At 38.3% G+C, this 19,210-nt stretch overlaps 1 protein-coding gene across 1 annotated transcript in view; it reads left to right on the top strand.

Moving 5' to 3' along the window:
• The first annotated feature begins 1,435 nt into the window (after positions 1–1,435).
• Positions 1,436–19,210, top strand: part of LOC129762628 (uncharacterized) — a 190,159-nt gene continuing 172,384 nt past the window's right edge. The window contains exons 1-2 of the mRNA XM_055761083.1: positions 1,436–1,563; positions 18,323–18,845. The gene's annotated coding sequence lies outside the window, so the exon portion shown is untranslated. The remainder of the gene's footprint in view (positions 1,564–18,322; positions 18,846–19,210) is intronic.

Genomic DNA, 19,210 nt, shown 5'->3' with positions numbered 1-19,210 from the left:
AATCTTGAATAATTTTTCGACCAAAACACTCAATTTTATAGTTTTGGTTATGTCAATGGTTTACCTCTATCTATAAAGATAAGAAAGTTAGATAAACTCAAGACTCAAGATTGTCATTTCAGAGGCATGAGAAAATATCTAGAAATCTGTTCTGCAAAATATGGTCAACAGTATGCCCACCAGTATTTTACAAGTTTGTAACCAGTAATTAATCATTGAAATCTGAAATTTGGTGATTTTGATACTTTTGTTTGATCAAAAAGTGTCAAATGCAAAATGATAGCAACTGAGTATGAAAATTAGTTAAAAAAAAGCAGAAATAGCTAGAAAAAATGCTTTTTTAAAAAGTGGAAACATCAAATTTTTTAATTAACTTGTTGCCATTTTTATTAATTTTTTTATTTAATTTTGCAACCAGTATTGATTTAGAGTTTTCTCTCAGAACTTGATTTGGAGTTTGGCTTGGGCTTGTTGGTGTATAACTTAATGGAACCAATGACGATTGCAGTCCATGTGAAAACCATATGGGATGGATCGTCGATTCCACGATAATTTTATCTACACAACCCTGTCCCCAACGCGTTCCGAGACTCTGTATTATCAACTGTCACCACCAAGTGACAGTGATAATGTAAAGATTATCCACGCATGACAATTAGCACACCTCATGGTCGAACCCAGCTTCGTTCTTGCTCACGCGAGAGTGCCAAAACAAAACATTCCAGTCATGGAACGAAGGCAGCAATGTTTCGCTAACGTGCGTATTTTCCAGCCAACCCACAACGCTTTCCCACTATTTGGAAGCACGAACTCGCGGACGTAATCACCCACACCAGCGACTCCTCGTTCCGATTTCCGGCGACGCGTGCGTATCGGTAGCAAAACAAACAACCGAACAACCGAACTCTAGGCCACTCACTCTCTTCCGTGGCCCGTGTTGCTACGGAGTGGTCTAACGAACGAACGAACCGAAGCTCGTGCCGTCTCTGTGGTGAGTCTCTGGCTCTGGCTTTGGCCAACGACCGCTCGGGTGTAGACTTCCAGTCCCAGTCAAACCGAGACTTTCATTGCGATGAGTTTGCATAATCCGTCGGTGTGCGGTTGTGGTTGGTATGTAAATTTGCTGTCAAAGTACCAGCAGTTGGGCTGGGGAGAAGAAAAATCTGTGTTCTTCGGAAGGAAAAGCAGACTTTTGCAAATTACGTCTCTGGTGAAAAAAGCAGAACGGATTCTGTCCCGGACACTGGGTGGACATGTCCCGTTGCCGAAATCCTGGTCGACTGCTTCTTCCGGGAGACGCAGTGAAATGTTGGGTGTGGGCCTAGGAAATTTTCCATCGCTCGTAATGTCACAGTAAGGGGATGTGGTGGCTCTGCTGGAGGAAGTGAAGAAGGCAATGGGGGTGTTGGGTGACAATCCAGTAGAATCCTATCAGCAGGAAATCTTGTGCTGTGTTGAAAAGTAGTGAGAAGAAAAGGATCAATGAGAAAAAGTTCATTCTAATTTGTAGCAAAAAAAAGTCAAGTGTTAATCCGTGTGCGTGTGTATTTGCGTGTGAAAAGTGTATGTGTACGATATAAGGGATAGAAAATACATGCTTGAAGTGATTTTTCGAAGCTTGATCCTTCGTCCGCCACTAGCAGTGGATGGCAGCGGGTTGGAAATGGATAAGAAGTCGAAGGACGTGACATTGCAAATTGAAGATCATCGCAAACGCCCGAGGTCTGGCTCTCTGGCAGAAATCGTCACCCAGTGCTCCGTCGACTGCCACCCACTCTGTGGAGCTCTCTTCCACTCTTTTCCCCTAGAAAAGGATCAGGCTATTTTGAACCAGCGAACAATGATGATGGGTGGCTTGTTTGCCGTTTTGTTAAATTGACTTTAGTATTTTGGATTAGTTGGGCGGGAGGAGTGTTGTGGAGCCTTACAAAAAAGAATGATAGATGGAATTTAGTGGCCACAATAGTATCATTTTGTGGGATCAACTCGTACCCCCCATTCTTACATTAGTACCTAAACTTAGTTCTTGTGCGAAAAAGGCTGAGAAAAAGCAATTCTGAAGAAAATAATGTTTATTATTTTCTACAACAATTTTTGATTTTCTGAAACCTGCACGATCTCGAAAAACATCTGATTCTGGACCCCATTCGAGATGACGAGACGAATCTCCCACAGACTCCGTTCGATGCATCAATCAAATTTCAAAAATATTCAGGAATGCCTTACTGATTTTAGGTACCTCCGAGTTGTTTGGAAAAATTCAAATAGAAGAAAAAGTCGAGTTTCGTCCTGAAAAGAGCAGTTTCGGCATTCGCTTCTTCTGTTTTTTTTCTACTAAAAAGGCGGTGGTAGAGGCTTATGATAAACATGTTCTATCAATGAAAACATATGAGAGATGGTTTCGGCAGTTCAGAAGAGGTGATTTCTATCTGAAGAACAATGGCCATCCTAGTACAACGAAAAGGTTTGAAGATGCGGAACTGCGGAAGTTGTTGGATGCAGTCCCAACCCAAAACACAAAAAAACAAACACTGAATGTGTCCCCAACAGCAATGGGAAAGATGGGAAAGACTCAGGAGCTGTAAACTGTTTGTGAACTGCTCCTTCTACGGCACCAAAACGAGAGGCGAAGCTCTGTGTGTGGTGGGACCAGAAGGGTATGGTGTACCATGAGCTACTTAAACTGGTCGAACCGATGAGTACAGATCGGTACCGACAATAAATGATACATTTAAACATCAAATTTATGGAAAAGAACCGGATGGGTCCAAAAATCACACCCGCCGTATTCTCCAGACCCGGCTCCGTCAGATTATATCCTTTTGGCTTCAATGGAAGATGCACTCGCCGAGCAGCACTTCGCCAAATGTAAAGATATCGAAACATGAGTCGGCCAATAGTTTAAATTATGAAAATTATGAAAAATTATGTGTTTCTGTTATTATACACATTTAAAAACGCATTTCGGTTTCAATTCTTGTAATGAGCCATTTTCTTGCTTTCGGACGAAACTCAATGATTAAAGCGCTTGGAAATTACTGCTTCAGTCACGCTTAATAATTCTGCAATTTCCTCTAACGTTCTTGAGGATCTTAATCGCGCAAGACTTAATCATCGTCTTCTTATCGTCGTCCAATCGTCTCATGAAGTGATTTTTACTAACCTAATCGTTCGCGATAAGCCAGGTTTAGACGTTTGCTCGTAAACGTCAAACGATCCGGAGAATTACGAACGAAATTTACGAACTTACGAAATTTGACATTTGATTTGTATGTATGAATGGGTTATTGATGTTTTTTACCAAAAATATTTGACTTAGTAAGCCTTTAAAGTCGACAAACACAGTTTGTATGTAGAATTTGAAATAAAAAAAAAAATAAGTAAGAGCAAAAAAAAAAAGTTTTTTTCATGGTGATCGTTATCCAAATTAGAAAAAAGGGCTAAATTAGTTTTATTAAATGATAGAAAAAACTTAATTAAACAAAGTTGTTATAATAACTGGGGCTACAACGTTGTGGAACTATTTTCATCTCTATCTTTAAACATAAGAAAATTAAATTTTTTATTTAACCTAAAATTTTGGTCACCCTATTTTTTACAAAATGGAAATCAGCGCTCTATCATAAGTAACAATTAATGTCGAGCTCTAGTTGCGAATTCCTACTTAAATTTGATCCCTTTTTCCTGTTCCGTTGTGAAAACCATCGTGTATTCAAGGGAGAAAGGAAACAACACAGGGAATTTTGCGTTCGTCAACCGTAAGTTTTTATTTTGCTATCGTGTTGAACAAATTTGAAAAAATGTTTGCTTCATAATGTATTCTCAGAATATGCACGAAGAAAACTCAGTGCAGAACTTGCACTGATGCGTAGAAGAAATATATTAACTAGACTCCACGAGTATAAAAGAAATTTCATTTGAGAAAAACATTCATTCAGCTTGCTTTAGCCAGCGAGCAGCCCATAGCCACACGCAAAGGTTTTGCCCGAAGCGAGGTTTGAGAGCGAAACCGCCTCGGAGAGACGATAGTGTGTCTTGAATAACGGATACCACCTCGCAAACCCTTGGCCCTTTTCAAGGCCACAAAAAGAGTTTTTAAGAAGTTATTCATGAAATTATTGTGCATTCCTATATAACATCAGAAGTGAACTGAACAAACAAATATCGTGTTCCTACTATCAGATCTTTTATGTACAATACAGTGCTTATCTAACGGTCGCACTCGACGATTACTATTGAGAGGGTGCGAGGGGTATACCCAAAGTGACCATAAGGCGATCCGAAATAGCATGGCCAAGATCAGCAAGAAGCTACAGGCGGAGGTGGAAAACGCAACAAAAACGGAGAGGGGATCGATACTGTTAAGTGGTAACGATCGACGTCAGAGGGGAGAACCTCACTGAGCCGTTACATCGACTGAAAATTCCTGGCTCCCTGTGCGAAATCAAGTTGGAGAAAATTTCTTTGACGAAAAATTCCCCCTACCAGAACGGGAATCGAACCCGAACCCCCGCCATGTTAGGTGTGTCTCTAACCACTCGGCCACAGGAGCACATCTTTCATCTAAGACAACATAATCTAGGATGGACGAAGTTCAATGTCTTCTATCGACCTACATCCTGGGTAAATTGTATCCTTCTTACTTACTCTGGTTCCACTAAACCAGACTTAACCTTTTTTTCGGAATCATAATTGGTCGTGGTGTCGTGGGCCGCAAACAAAATGAATTAAGAATAATTGTGTCAAAAACACGGTCGCAACGTAGGACTATGAAATTATAACCGGTGAGAAAAAAAACATTATACAAGTTCAGTCTTCGTTTGATATTTTTCCCGATTCCTGATTCCAGATGTTAGAAATGCGGCATTTTGCAGTCTACAGCTACAGATTGCTTGCTGAACGGGGAACTTTTTCATTTTTTTTCCCGGGGAACTCTGTTGAACATTCCTGTCCTATCTAATGGGTGTGCAACTTAATTTGTCTCTTTCGTTATATGCCTCAATGTCGACGGCGACAGTTGCTGAATCGTGTAGTGTCGACATCTACACCCAAAGTTAATTTTTAGTACATGTTATGGCATCCCGATTTATTACATTAAATGAGCTGAAAAATAACAGAAAATGTTCTACTCCCCAATACATGTATATAATTTGTATAATATATATGCTAGAGCCAATATGAGCGAGCGAAACAGGAGACACATTTAAATGAAAGCATATGAAAGCTTTTTCGTATAGTTTGCCAAATACACGACCCAGAAAGAGAAAGATATATTCCCGTTCATGTTCTTCTTTATCCTCTTAGAAAACACTTTCCTACTTCATGTTATGATGAGGTGTAATATTATCACGCTTCTCTACAACAGGACTGGCAGTAATATGGATAGCGTGGTCGTGTGAAATAGCTTTGCGTTCCAGCCGGCCTTGGTTTCGATCCCCATTGACGTCGTATGGACTTTTTTTTGGCACAATCCCAAATGAAATGAGAAAAGAAAGCAGAAAGAGGTGTCTGCTCGCATACATACAAACCATTTTTAAGCTTTTAAAACAGCTCATTATTTGCGCATTTGACTCTCCAGCATACGAAATGGCATCATTTTTGCCAACGCTAGATTGGGTGTAGTCGGTGTTTAGTCAGACCGGAATAAGTAACAAAATAAGAAAAAAACAATCAGAAGAAATTAATTTTTACGACAGTATGCGCGCACTTTTGGAATTTACATTCTTTTTGCTCTAGTAAAAATAATATAGGAGGTTGTGTCCGAGACACGACCGCATTATTGACGTAGAACTACACTGTTATTTTATGCAAGTCGCTTGTTTATAACTTCGGATATTACTTTATAAAGCAGCGAAATTTTAGCAATAACTGTTTTCCGTTCTTCTCAACAGAAGCCCTTCCTATTAATGATTCCGGTCTCGTTTAGCTGAGCTGTCATCATTGGTGGAGATAGTTTTGCTGCTGTCATGCGAAACCAAATCACACACAAAATTCCTGAACAATTGTTTTCTTTGTGAGCTGATGATAGCCTAGTTTGATGATCCCTCGCACAATTGTGTAGTTCAGCATCCCAAAGGAATGGATTCAGTTTGATGTAATGGTTGCATACCAGAGGCATCAGCGAGTAAGTAATTTGGTCGCGTCCACAGCTCAATTCTTGTGATGACGCAAAACAAGGCAGAACGAGCGATGTTCATTACTTCGTATTTGATTTGGAACGATACTGAAAATTTACCACAGTGAGAAACAATATTTATGCTCTCGGCATAAAGGAGAATATTTACCCCTTCGTTGATCGCCGATAAGTTGCTCGTTATTGACGGAATGGGTAGGGACGCTAACAAATGAGCAGAGCAAATGTATGGAAAATGGAAATGCTTCTTCATCATCAATTTAAACCGTTTACACACCAGGGGATGGTAATACATAGCATAAAAAACAAATTTTAGGGAATTTCCAATTCGTTTGGTATGTTAATCGTCAAAATCCGTTTGCGGCAAAAATAGTTATTAAAGTAAACTTTATTTCATAAAAATTCTGATTTGGCACCCTTGATGAATGACGTAGTTCTACGTGAAAAAATGAGCTAATAGTAGCAAACAATCAAGAATTTCATAGCCTACATTCTACTTTTATCACACTAATAATGAAAATAGCCAGGTTTAAGGCATAAATTTATTATAATTGATCAGTAAAAAATGATAACAGTATGCTGTCAGAGTGAACCAAGTGCATACGACAATAGCGGAGAGAAGCCATGTTTTTCTGACATCCAGAAAATGGAAAGTATTTCAAATGAAATGTTAGATTTCTCCGCATCATAAAATTCTTCCCTTTACCCTTCAATGAACACGGATGGGTTACTTATATTGAAACACAGTGTATTAGGTCTTTCAGACAATTAATTGAAAAAATGATCGAACATATTACTACATCTTGTTCAGACAGAGTGCCAGAGTGCCTGAGAGTAAAAAGTTGTAATTACTAAACTGTTCATAATCGATGATGAGCTGCAGAGAAACAATTGGGGAAAATGATTGAAAGCTGCTAAAACTACACAGCTTCAAATTTTGAGTTCGATTTACTCGAAATCATAGTAATGCTTCTTAGTCCGGTCTGACTGAACAATATTGTTCGCAAGTCTTTGAGTTTTGTACAAGAACTTTAAATCTTACCGCGTTGAAAATGTCAACATTTGTTACAAATAAGCATCATTTGTTGGAAGTTCTGATTATCTGTTCCCAAAGGTGCGAATGCGTGTTGAAGTTCATGGTGATTCTTTACGATCGGATAGGCTTGGAGGACTTGAAAGTGCCAGTATTGGGAAGTGTTAAGTGTTAATTATTCGACGTTAATTTTCATCAAAAAATGTATTCATGTCATCTTAAGTATGAAGAATATTTTGCTCAAATAAATTATGTACATGTTTTATTTGTTTCTTTGACGAAAACAATTTTATTTTATTTTTTTTGCATCAATTTTAGAAATATGTCGAAAACAGGGTTTTAGAAAATCATCTGTAGTTTTGCAAATATTGCAGTAAGTTCTAATGTTAGCAGGAAAAAATTTAGCCTAGTGTATCTCCGAAACACCTGTGAACGTTCCATATTGATGCGTTTTTTTAGCCGATCGATCAAAGTTTGGAGTAAATTATAGGAGCACTTTAACGCATAGCGTACCAGAAGTTCAAAATGCTATGCGTACTCTCAGAACGAACGATTATCTATCGTTGTAATGCGTTTGTAGGTACGAGGATTGCAAGGGGTGATGACACTCACGCGTATACATACGCATTCCCACATATACATGCACTCCTCACCTACTAACATTGAAAGATTGAAATAAAAAAAAATCGTTGTTGAAAAATCCTACAAAAACATTGTAGGGATCAAATGAAAGCTGGATGATAAGGTTAAATAGATTTGCTATTGACTTAATTGGCGAAAAATTGTGTTAGTCCACAAATCAGAAAGAAATCGTTTTTTTCTTACCTTATATTTTTGTACACTAAATCTACACACACCCAGATAACAATATGTTAGTGAAATATCCCAGTAGCTGAAGGTGTTAGCTTTAAAATATTGTACCGTCGATGGGGGTGAAATTGGGTCATAGATGGAGAAAGTTACTATTAGTAATATCTTGACAAATATTGCGAATATTTTTGAAAGCTATGAGCCGTTTAATAGGAGACATATTTCCACAACTTCCAATGCATAATACTTAATTGTAGTACAAATAGTTATTATTTAAAAATTCATCAAATATTTCATCAATTCATCAAAAAGCCATTAAATAACACCTCAGAAAAAAATCTCATGCCCAGCATTATACAGAACTACTAAAATTGTAAATATTGGATAGAATTATTCTTTAAAGTCTTGCCAGATAATGACTAGTCTGTTTTTTGACATCAATTTTTTTTCCATTCGAATTTCAATATTTTCGAAATAATCTCTTATTTACACTGAGTGGGGGTGAGAATGGGTCAAGCACAAAATTGAATTCCATGCCAAACCGATAAAGTGATTGTCAGATTTTCATAAAAGTTTTTGTAGTTTTATTCCTCATCGTAAAATATAAGACCCGTATTTTTTATTTTTTTCATCAGGGTGGTCATTTTCATTTTATGGTGGTCCGAAAACTCAACTTTTCCCCCGTTTTTTCCAGAAATGACCTTTCTCAATAATTCAAATATATAAAATATGGTGACCTTAGCTCCGTAACCCTGTACGCTATGAAAAATAATTACAATCAATAATTACGAAAACAAATTCTGGTTTTTTTTCGAGTGTAACGTTTTTTAAGAGACTTTCAGCCGTAGGCTGGTTCGTCTCTGAAACTCATTGGCTATAATTTGATATATCGATCATCTAAATCGCTCCAGTAGTTCAAAACTTATAAATTGAAAAAAAGTCATTTTTGGAAAAAAAAGGAAAAATTGATTTTTTGGGCAACCCTAAAATGGAAATGATTACCCTAATGATAGAAAATATGGGTCTAATGTTTTGCGATAAAAAACAAAACTACCACTTTCCACGAAACCTGATAACCACTATATCGGTTTGACATGGAATAGTTGTATATAAACATTTCCATCACACTTCTAGGTGGTTTGATACTATTTTCGTGACTCAAATAATCATTCAAGAAACTTACATGTTGTTAAATTATCTTGAAATCATTGAGAAATTGATTTCTAAACACAATTCTTAACAGAAAGTAATATTCACTACTTTGACCCATTGTCACCCCCTCTAAGGGGTGAGATTTGGTCAACTTTCATTCAATCGTAAGTTAGTGAAAAATTCATGTTATTCAACAATATTTTGAACACTTACGAGTGTTCATCATTAGAGAACATTGCTACGTAATCAGAATTGTGTTCTACTCTACTTTACGAAAGTTAATCAACAAAAAGTCCGAAAACTACCGTTTTTTGACCCATGTTCACTACCATCGACGGTATATATCATTTTGTAAATAGAATGTTTCAAAAGCTTGTTTTTTGATTTTCGAAAGTAGTGAAAAAATATTTGTACGAATTCGAGTTTGAGTAACTGTATGTCTATTTTTTCGAGAAAACCGTTTGCTCTCCTCTGTTTTGTTGCAATAGTCCATGATAGCCCCTTGAGGATATCGATTTCTCTCCCCCTTGACGACGCTTTTGTTAGGATATCCTAGAAGAACTCTTTTTATTTAACTTACTTTTCGCGTAAATGTTATTTCTCCCCGGTTCCAATCAATACGACAGCAGAGGCCATGTCCTTTCTCCCTTGCTATCCCGTTGCGATATTAGCAACGTTGAGAGCGATATCGAAACCTGTGGATGTCACCGACAACTTAGTTGGCTTAGTTGCCAAGAGGGGCAAAGATACCGTCTTTCGTAACGGGGGAGCACGTGGCTTCAGGGTGTCACACAGTGGAGGAACATCATAAAATTGTCCCACATGAATACGGGAGTTTTTTTTTCGAATTACCGCAACTAAGGTTGTGGTTTGACTTACAGAGGTTCTCCATTATCCCAGTAGCGATGCACCGGGAGGACTCGACAAATGAATAGTGGAAATCGCAGATGTATTGTTATTTATTGCAATCAAGGATTTTTTTTTCGCAGATAAAGGGATGGAACTGAGAACATTCCATTGCGAATTTTAATTCAGAACATAGATTGATTTTCTCCTCTGAATGAACCTTATATACAAGGGATAGGTGTAGAGAACATGACTAATGAAATTTTGTAAATCTAACAGTCATAACCCTTCGAAAAAAAAAAATTATCTAGATCCAACTGATTGCAATTGACGGGTAAATTCATCATATCCTCTGTACATTGAAACTGGAAATTCACTATTGCGGTAATGAGTCTCCAGACCATCTCAAGCGAGACGGCTGCTGCGTATGTTTACGCTCTACGCTACGTTATACTTTGGCATCCGCAAGATTTACTGTCTTCCAGCAGAGAGAACAACTGCCATTGCTGTGTGTGGGCAATACATTCTCCCATACACATGCTGCCAACCCTAGTAAATTTATATTCCGCAAGAGGGCCACATAGTATGCTCTTCCGCTTGCGCGAATTGCGTTGTTTACCAATAAAAATGCTGTTTGCAGTTACGTTAACGATTTATTTTTCCTCCAAGTCGGTGCGCATAAAAACAAAGCATTCGCCAGTGGAAGCCTACCGAAATAAAACAAAATATGAGACAGAAAAAAAAGATAATACTGACAAAGATATTGGGAGTAATCAGAAAGCGCGTGTCTCATCGGTTTTATTTTATCGGTTGTTTTTGCTCGAAGAGTACCTACCGAACGTTGTTCCACTTATTCTGAAGTGACGCAAGTGGCAAAAACAAACACGTTCTTTGGGCATGACACCAAATTGTGGTTCAATGGATCACATTACTGCGATTGCGATTGATGCGGGATATTATGAGAAATTGTTTTATTTTCTACTGGATGTGATGAAGAGATCTAACATGTTTAGGTCGGACTCAACTAAATACAGACTCGATTAACGTTTGCATTAAAAAAATGGACTTTTTTCGGATGGCGATAAAAGAAACTAAGACAGATAATTGAGTTTCGCTGTTCACGGCTGCTTTGACATCCCCTTCTCGCTGATTATCAGCCACAGCAGCACCTTCTTGGGAAACTTGGTGTGTGAAATAAACTTCACTTCGGAGCTCACTTCCTTCGTGAGGGAAGTAAAATACGAAGTGCCCTGCCAGTCGTAGCCATCCAGGGAGAGGTAGGTCTCGTCGTCCATCAACATCGCCATGTCGCGATTCGCCGGGAAAATCGGCTTGACCATCTTATTCCAATGGACGGGACTTCCGCTTCGTGACATGTATGTCCATGTTCGCCAGGTACTTTTTTCCTGTTGGCCGGTTGCACCAACCTCCCGGTCAAGCGCACGCAGTAATGTCGCCACTTTTCCCTCGATCTTCCTCTTCAGCATCCTTGGAGCTTCTTGTCGCTCAGAGTCGTTGACCGTCCGGAACCGGTCTTTCTTCCGATACTCTGATTGTTATCCAATAGTCCCAAGATGTTGTAGATGCCGGAATGGGCGTATCCGACGTCCAAAAAGTGCCGCAAGATGTTCGTTTTCGACGCGGCGGGGTACCGTTTTTTGAACACGCACACTTCTGAACGGAGTAACTTCACTGTTTACGCCATCACGGTTAGAGTTCGACTGATAGTGCTGTCAAATTGTTTCTGCTGACCAATGAGTTATTATGGTTGATGCTGCATGGGTAGTTTCGTCAGTGCGTGTGAAGGTGAACCCATGAAAAATCAGCAATTTTTGTCCTTTTTTTTTTTAATGCAAACGTTAATATTTGCAGTTCATTCGCTTCTTCTTCTTTCTTTGTTTTTAAGAGGCTTTAAACTTTGCAGTTCATTCGCCTCTAATTCATTCGCTCTAAACGGTAGAGCAAAATAGACATGTGAATCAGGTATCGCTAGTGATGGATAAGATAGTGATGGGGTTGACTGGATTCTGGGCCGGTGCCATGTCAATGATTTATTTTATTCTACTCGTGGCTCGTTATTCTGGTTACGAGAGCGCCTTCATTGATTTTTTCTATTAGAGAGGCTTTAGACTACAAAGTTCATTCTCCATTAGCCTTAAAAAAGGCCTATTAGAGGATCAATCAATGTAGGGTCTTGGTATTGAACTCACAGTTGCTCGCTTAAGGAGCGGACGTGCAACCTACACAGATGGGCGCCAAAAAAATCTACCCCCATTTGAGTGTTCCAATATGGCAAGTTCCAAAATATACTTCCCGTTTTATTTAAAAAATAATAATAGAAACAAATAATTAATAGCTAATATGATCCCCTTTGGTCGAATGAATACAGCGCAGAACTCAGGTACCAAACATCGCTTGTGATGCACGCCTCATTTTATACACACTTGAACGGATGATAGAATGTCCGTTTTTTTCGCTCGCTCTAAGCAGAAAATAAAATAATGGTCATATGATGAAACAACTAACTGTGGACAATGAAAATCCGTTGTGCTCCACGAGTTTTATTCAAGTCTCATCATTGCCCTAGATTAATGATGTGATAACTGTTAACCGCTACCTGCCTAATTATTTTCTAGCGTTTAGTACATTAAACCGTTTAACTTAAAAAGGTTTTTTTTAATTTTTTTTTATTTTCTAGTTTTTAGTCCATTATCTGTATGATTAATATACTTCTCTACAATAAAACCGTTCAACTTTTTCTTTATTTTTATTTATTACCTAATTTTCTTCGGAATATTTTTTATACAAAAGAAGTACATATTCCTTTTTAAATTTATGTTGTTCATAATGTCGTGTGTTCTACAAATCAAGCCATCCAGCCATTTTTTACTGACGGCCAAATCGGATTTGTCAAGATAACAGAATACACAGGGATTATAATAACAGCAGAGATGAAGGTTTGTTCCAAAATTCAGATCAATAAATCAAAAGGAACGGTGTCAAATTTTTATTAATGTGGGACAACCCTACAGACATACGAAAATACATACAAAGTTGAATGAAACCGTTTAAAAAAGTAATTGACTATTTTGTTACAGCGGCCATCTTGGATTTGAATTTTCCTAAATAGCTGTGATCTACTGGTCAAGCCCCTTCACTTGATACCCATTTTGATGGGATTTTTTTTTGAGAAAATGTGTAATCCGCCATTTTGTGGTGGCAGCGATTTTGGATTTGTATTGTTTTTTATAAATAACTATGTTTTACTAGTCAATCTCTTTCATTTGATTCCCATATTGATTGGGTTTTGGAAAAAAATACATCGCCATTTAGTGGTGGCGACCATTTTGGATTTGTATTCCTCATGAATAACTGTGAAAATATGTAACCGCAGAGAATATGTAACCGAAATTTTGTAGCGCCATCTTGGATTTTTAATATCATGAAATACGCAGTTTTATAATGACTGTCAACAGGAAAGGTTTCAAATTTCTATTAATGTGGTAAAGCGCTACAGACAAACATATTACAAACATACAAATTACAGGGCAAGCTAAATAAAACCGTTTAAAAAACAGCGTGCCTCCATACCAACCGTACACGCTTGTGTGAAGAAAAATAACTCAACAGAGAAAGAAAACCATATTCAAGCGCGGTGTAAAGCAGGTATAGAAATATGGTGCAAAATATAGCGCAAAACACGATGTAAAACTCGTTGCAAAAACGGTGCTGACAACAAAACATTTTTTCTGTGTTCCGAAGCGTGCTCATTCACCAGAGCACTTGTGTATACAGCGAGTGAGAGCACAACTGAGTGCAAAAATCTTGTACACATCAGCACCGTGTTGCATTTTGAAGACTGCGGCATTCCACCAAGCGTCGTTCAATGGTGCGATTGGAAAGGTCCAGACCCAACCTTTCTGTAATGGCACGACTTACTTTTCGGTCGATCGGCCTCGCTGCCGGGCATTTTATGCTTCCGAATGACCAGTTGGACCGCATCACGACTTACCCCATACTTCTCAGCAGTGTTTCGTTAAGACTCCTTATGCTGGAAGTCACGCATGATCAAATTTGGGACCTGTGTTGAGATTCGCTTTCCATCCATTTTCCGGAAGCTTCTTCAGCGTCAAAAACACGGCACTATGCACCAAAAGTTGACTAAACAGCTTGTAATAGGACACTGTCCGAGTAAATACCATCTTTAAAACATAGGTTTAGCACAAGATGATAGTTGTCGCTTTTGTAATGCTGAAAGCGAAACCTCGGAACATCTGCTCTGTAACTGAGGAGCTCTAACAAGACGCAGAATTCAACACCTTGATAAAGCTATTCTGGAGCCCGAGGAAGTTTGGTCTGCGTCGCCGATCAGGATTATATATTTCATCAAATAGAGTATTCCTGATTGGCACCTATCTCGCCATAGCTTTCAGTCTACTCCTTCATCAATAAGCAGTAGAGAAGTTTGAAGTTTAGTACTAAAAAATAGGGTACACCACAAAATAATGGGTGCAGTGGTTCACATCCAACAGGGAAAAAAACAGCTATGAAAATTATGTTTATGTCAGATGTAAACAACCAACTGTCAAAACCGAGTGGTGTATCGATGAAGAAAACACGGTAAAACAAACTTACGTAAATGGTTTTTTTATGTCATACCTTAAAAGTACTCATTAAGGAACAATAGTATTTTTTTATTTTTCCAAAAAAAAAAAAAATTAACGATACTGAAATGCTAAAATGATCTACTAATTACTTAATTTTACTAGTATTGACTGGATTACTGAAAAATTCGAGAAAACTTTCAATATTGTTACACTTTGATTTCTAACGGGGTGGACTTTTTCTGCGCTCATCAGTGTACACTCTGTCCAACTTCTATAAGACCAGGTGATGATCTTGCTGATTTGTGTCATTGTAAACAAACAGTGCTTTAATTTATATGCTAGTGTGTAGGTATTGGTGACTACCATACATTGCATGATTTTCATATGTGTGTGTGAAAGCGCTGATCGTAAACGAATATTTTTGTATTTTTCAAGTGACAAGTTTCTATAAGACCAGTTTTAGATAAACAAAAAACTTGGGCGGTAGAGGGTTAAGGACCAAAAACATAATTTTTTTGACTGGCCGGCTCGCTCTCCAGACTTGAACCCTGTTGAAAATCTTAGGGGGATACTTATACGCAGAATCTACGCTGAGGGAAAACGGTACACCACGATTGAAGAGCTCATGGTCGCAATTTCGGAAACATGGAAAAATATTGAGAAATCCGTTCTGCAGAATTTGAAAAATAGTATTCCAACACGAATTTTCCAGGTTGCTAATGCCAGCCGAAATGGTAAGGTTGCTAATTGTTGACATGTAAATCAGCCGATCGCTTTGAGTTTTTCATTGATAATACTTATGAATTTTGAAATGGTCTTATAGAAACTGGACAGCTGAGATTAGCATATTTAAGCACAATAAATAAATAAACAACTCTTTTGAACGCAATTGACCTTAAGTATACATTTTTGAATTTCCTGTTCTAAATAAGGGATCGCCTAACGGTTTGCACAAATGTATGAGAAATTAGAAGCTCTTATTACAACGCAATTAAGAAAATTAATATTGAAAAAAAATCTATAACAAATAGATTATTGGGAAACATTAAAAAAAGAAAGAAAAATGGCGCGCCACGAAAAACTGTTTAATTTGATAGATGTACAAGATTTTAGAACCAATTACTTAGATTTGGATTTGTTTGTACTTTCCAAAAAGCTATTGCGTCATAGAAAATTATAAATTAAATTAAAATTTTAATTTGTTTCATAGATTGTTAGAAAGCGTTGAAAAAAGTTGCGAAAATCTTGTACATCCATCAAATTAGATAGTTTTTCGTGACGCGACCGATTTTTTTGTTCCTCAATTCATACCCACAATATGTTCTCAAAGGATGTAATCCTACACCCAAAATATTTATCTAGCACACTTGTTGACATCCTCATACGTTACATTGAATGAGCCTAAATGTTTCATTTAATGTGCTATCTACCCATACTGGTACAGCATTCACTCGAGTGAGAGGAGGGTTTGTGTATAATATAGATGTCACAGCAATATAGGAGTAAAATAAAAGCAACTTAGCAAATAAGCACGCACCAAAGATAAAAAAATTGTTCACGTTCTCCGTTTTACTCTCAGCATTTTATCAATAAATCTTGCAGTATTTTGAACGAGTGCATCTTAAAAAAACTGTGAGGGGTTGTATCTAGGACACGACCGCATATTTTCGACGTAGAACTACGCAATTATGCAATCCACTTATTTACCTCTTCGATTATTATTTTAGAATGCATCGAAATTGTTGTATAGATTATGTTCTTCGTCACAAATAAATATGATGAACGTTCTTTTACGTTTGTTATGATGCCTAGTACTACCAAAACATGTGAACGGAAAAATTGTCAAACGATCATTGTATTTTACATTTCCCTCTGAAATTATCGCACATCTCATGTTTACGTAGTTCTCGAAACGCGAACATTCATTCAACTCAAGTAACTGGAATGACGATCTTCTCAGGTTTCTCAGTTTAAAAGTACTTTTTAGGGAAACATATTCCGGTCTGCACAACGACAAGCGAGTACAAATGTACTCAACACAAAAAAATACCTCCGACTTGCACATATTGGCAGAGCGGATACCCCCAGGCACAATAATTTTGAAGTCCGTGTTAGGGAAACACAGCTCAGTGAAAAAAAAATCCCCCGACTTGCATGTTTTGACAAAGTGGATTCCCCCAGGCACATTGGTTTTGAAGTCCGTGTTGGGGAAACACGGCTCGGTGGGAACAAAAATACCGCCGCCTTGCATGTATATTTGCAAAGCGGATTTCCACAGGTACATCGATTTTGAAGTTTGTGTTGGGGAAACCATAAATCGTAAATCATAACTTGGCAGTTAGGGCGTTTAGATAACGCTTGACATTTTACAGTTATTCAATTGTTCATCTCATGAAAAATAACATTTTATAAATTGTGATAAACGCGTAGAAATATTTCCTATCAATTGATGCAAACATCTTTCCGATCTGTTAAGAAATGTTCTAGTTATAAGTATTCGAAATACGGGTAGGGTTAGCACACAAATCGGCAGAACAAATGTATGTGAAAAAAGGAAGTTCTTCCAGGTTTCATTAATTTAAACCGTTTAGAGATAAGGCAATTGTAATGCATAGCATATTAAACAAATCTTAGAGAATTTCCGATTCGATTGGTATGCAAATCATGAGGATTCGTTTACAGTGAAAATAATTATTAACGTTAACTTTATTTCATAAAAACGTGACCTGTTTTCTGATTTGGTACCCTTTCTGAAAGACGTAGTTCTACGTCAAAATCCCCTAGAAAATGATTTGGAAATTTCATGAATTGTTATTAAATTGTTTAGCCTCATTATACTTGAACGATAAGTGAAGTGACACTAATATTAACGCATAAACGTGTTATACCTTTTGGTATGAATATTATTTGAAAATATCTAAATTTGAAGACATAATCAATCCCGTTCGAACATTCTATGTGGAACATTTCTTCCGCTCCAGATACAACGTTGCAATCGTTGTATTCTCCACGTCCTTAGTTAGGCAAGGCGCAAATTGAGAAGCGTATAGCGCTCGTAAACGAACACGAGACTAGCAACACGACTCATACGTGCCACAAACGTAGCGTGGTCGCAGTTTGGTGTAAATAACGTGCCACTCGCATACAACGTCTGATTCACACAGATTTGCGCGATATATTTATTTACTAACACAATCACCCGACCGGTACGACCAGCACGAGAAACTGTGGTTCAGCCACAGCGTCACGCGAGTCGTGTCTCACGAGTGCTCCACACTCTCGCGCCATCTGGCCAATTTGCGCCGTTCTATCTGTTTTCATTAGTCACAAAAACAGGCGCTATATCGCGGCAGGTTACTCGCGCTATACGCGTCTCAATTTGCGTCTGGCCTTAGTGTCGAATCAGGGAAGCCATCGTCGTTAGGGCTGTCGTTCGTACCCTATCGCAACCATACAGGAACCGAGATAAAGAAATTCGCCTGCTTTCCCTTCGAAGAATCTGTGCTAGGGATAAAAATTGAACTCCCCCTACCTCGTGTTTTGCGCGTACATACTTCCCAAACCAGGACAACATGGAAGACCTATAGGAAAAACTCACATACATTCGAAAGTCTGCATCACTGGCTGATACTGAGAGACAACTGTTCTAAGATACATTTCCACAGTACACACAGTACACACACGGAGCGGGGGTGGCTAGATTGTGCTATTATCTTTTTTTTTGTACCTTCTTTTTCCTAGAATTTTTCCTCGAGGAACACAGAGCAGCTGCGTCGAGCGGCGCCAGCGATGGCAACGACAAGGTGAAGTGAGAGTGCCTGAAGGAAGTTCAATAAGCGACGGCAAAAAGTGAAAAGTGCAGGAAGTGAAATAAGAGCTGCCTAATCGGCGGGGGAGTGGGAAAAGCATTTTCGAGAGGCTATATTTGTGGAGAAGAAGAAAAAGGAAAAAAGATCGGCGGCGCGAAAGTGTTTCACGTGAGTGTAATCTTCTGTCGGTACTGCTTCCATCGGCGCGGAGGAAATCGGGAATAAGAGCATATTTCAAGCAATATTATCCTAATCGCCGTGGATCAGCTGTCATCGTGTCTGGAAGTCAGGAGGTATTCAACGCGCGCTCCAGTGTAATTTGTCACGGGTTTGTCAGCACTTTTTACTGTGCGGGAACCAACCGAAATCCTCCCACAGTGAGCGTGAAAACCGTGAATGCTGTAAGCAGTGGCCAGGACGGCCCGGCGAGCTATGAGCAGCGATTGAATTTGTTGGTGAGTACTGTTCCGTATCCCAGTAGATTAACATGTCATTACTAAATAAGATTAGTGGGAGCTGGTTCATTATTTCTCTTCGTCGGATTATTTCTAGTCAAGAATGATTTTATGTGGTTCATTTTACATTTTTGAAAGTATGTATGTATTAAACAAAATTTTATTTGAACCGATGCATTACTCATTAAATTTTTGAAGATATTTCATGCAAATACTGCCCGTGATTACGCATAGACGAAACACTTTACTTAACCATCAGAGGTTCCAAATCATACGATCACACGTATGAAATGCCTTTTTTTATCATATCTGTCACGAATCACGCGTGAGCTGTCAGAAATAAAATTTTCAGAGAGGAACTTTCA

This window comes from Toxorhynchites rutilus, chromosome 1 (genome assembly GCF_029784135.1).
Source record: "Toxorhynchites rutilus septentrionalis strain SRP chromosome 1, ASM2978413v1, whole genome shotgun sequence".
Classification (NCBI taxonomy): domain Eukaryota; kingdom Metazoa; phylum Arthropoda; class Insecta; order Diptera; family Culicidae; genus Toxorhynchites; species Toxorhynchites rutilus.
The sequence above is the reverse complement of the archived record's forward strand: the minus strand, read 5'-3'. Positions and strand labels throughout refer to the sequence as shown.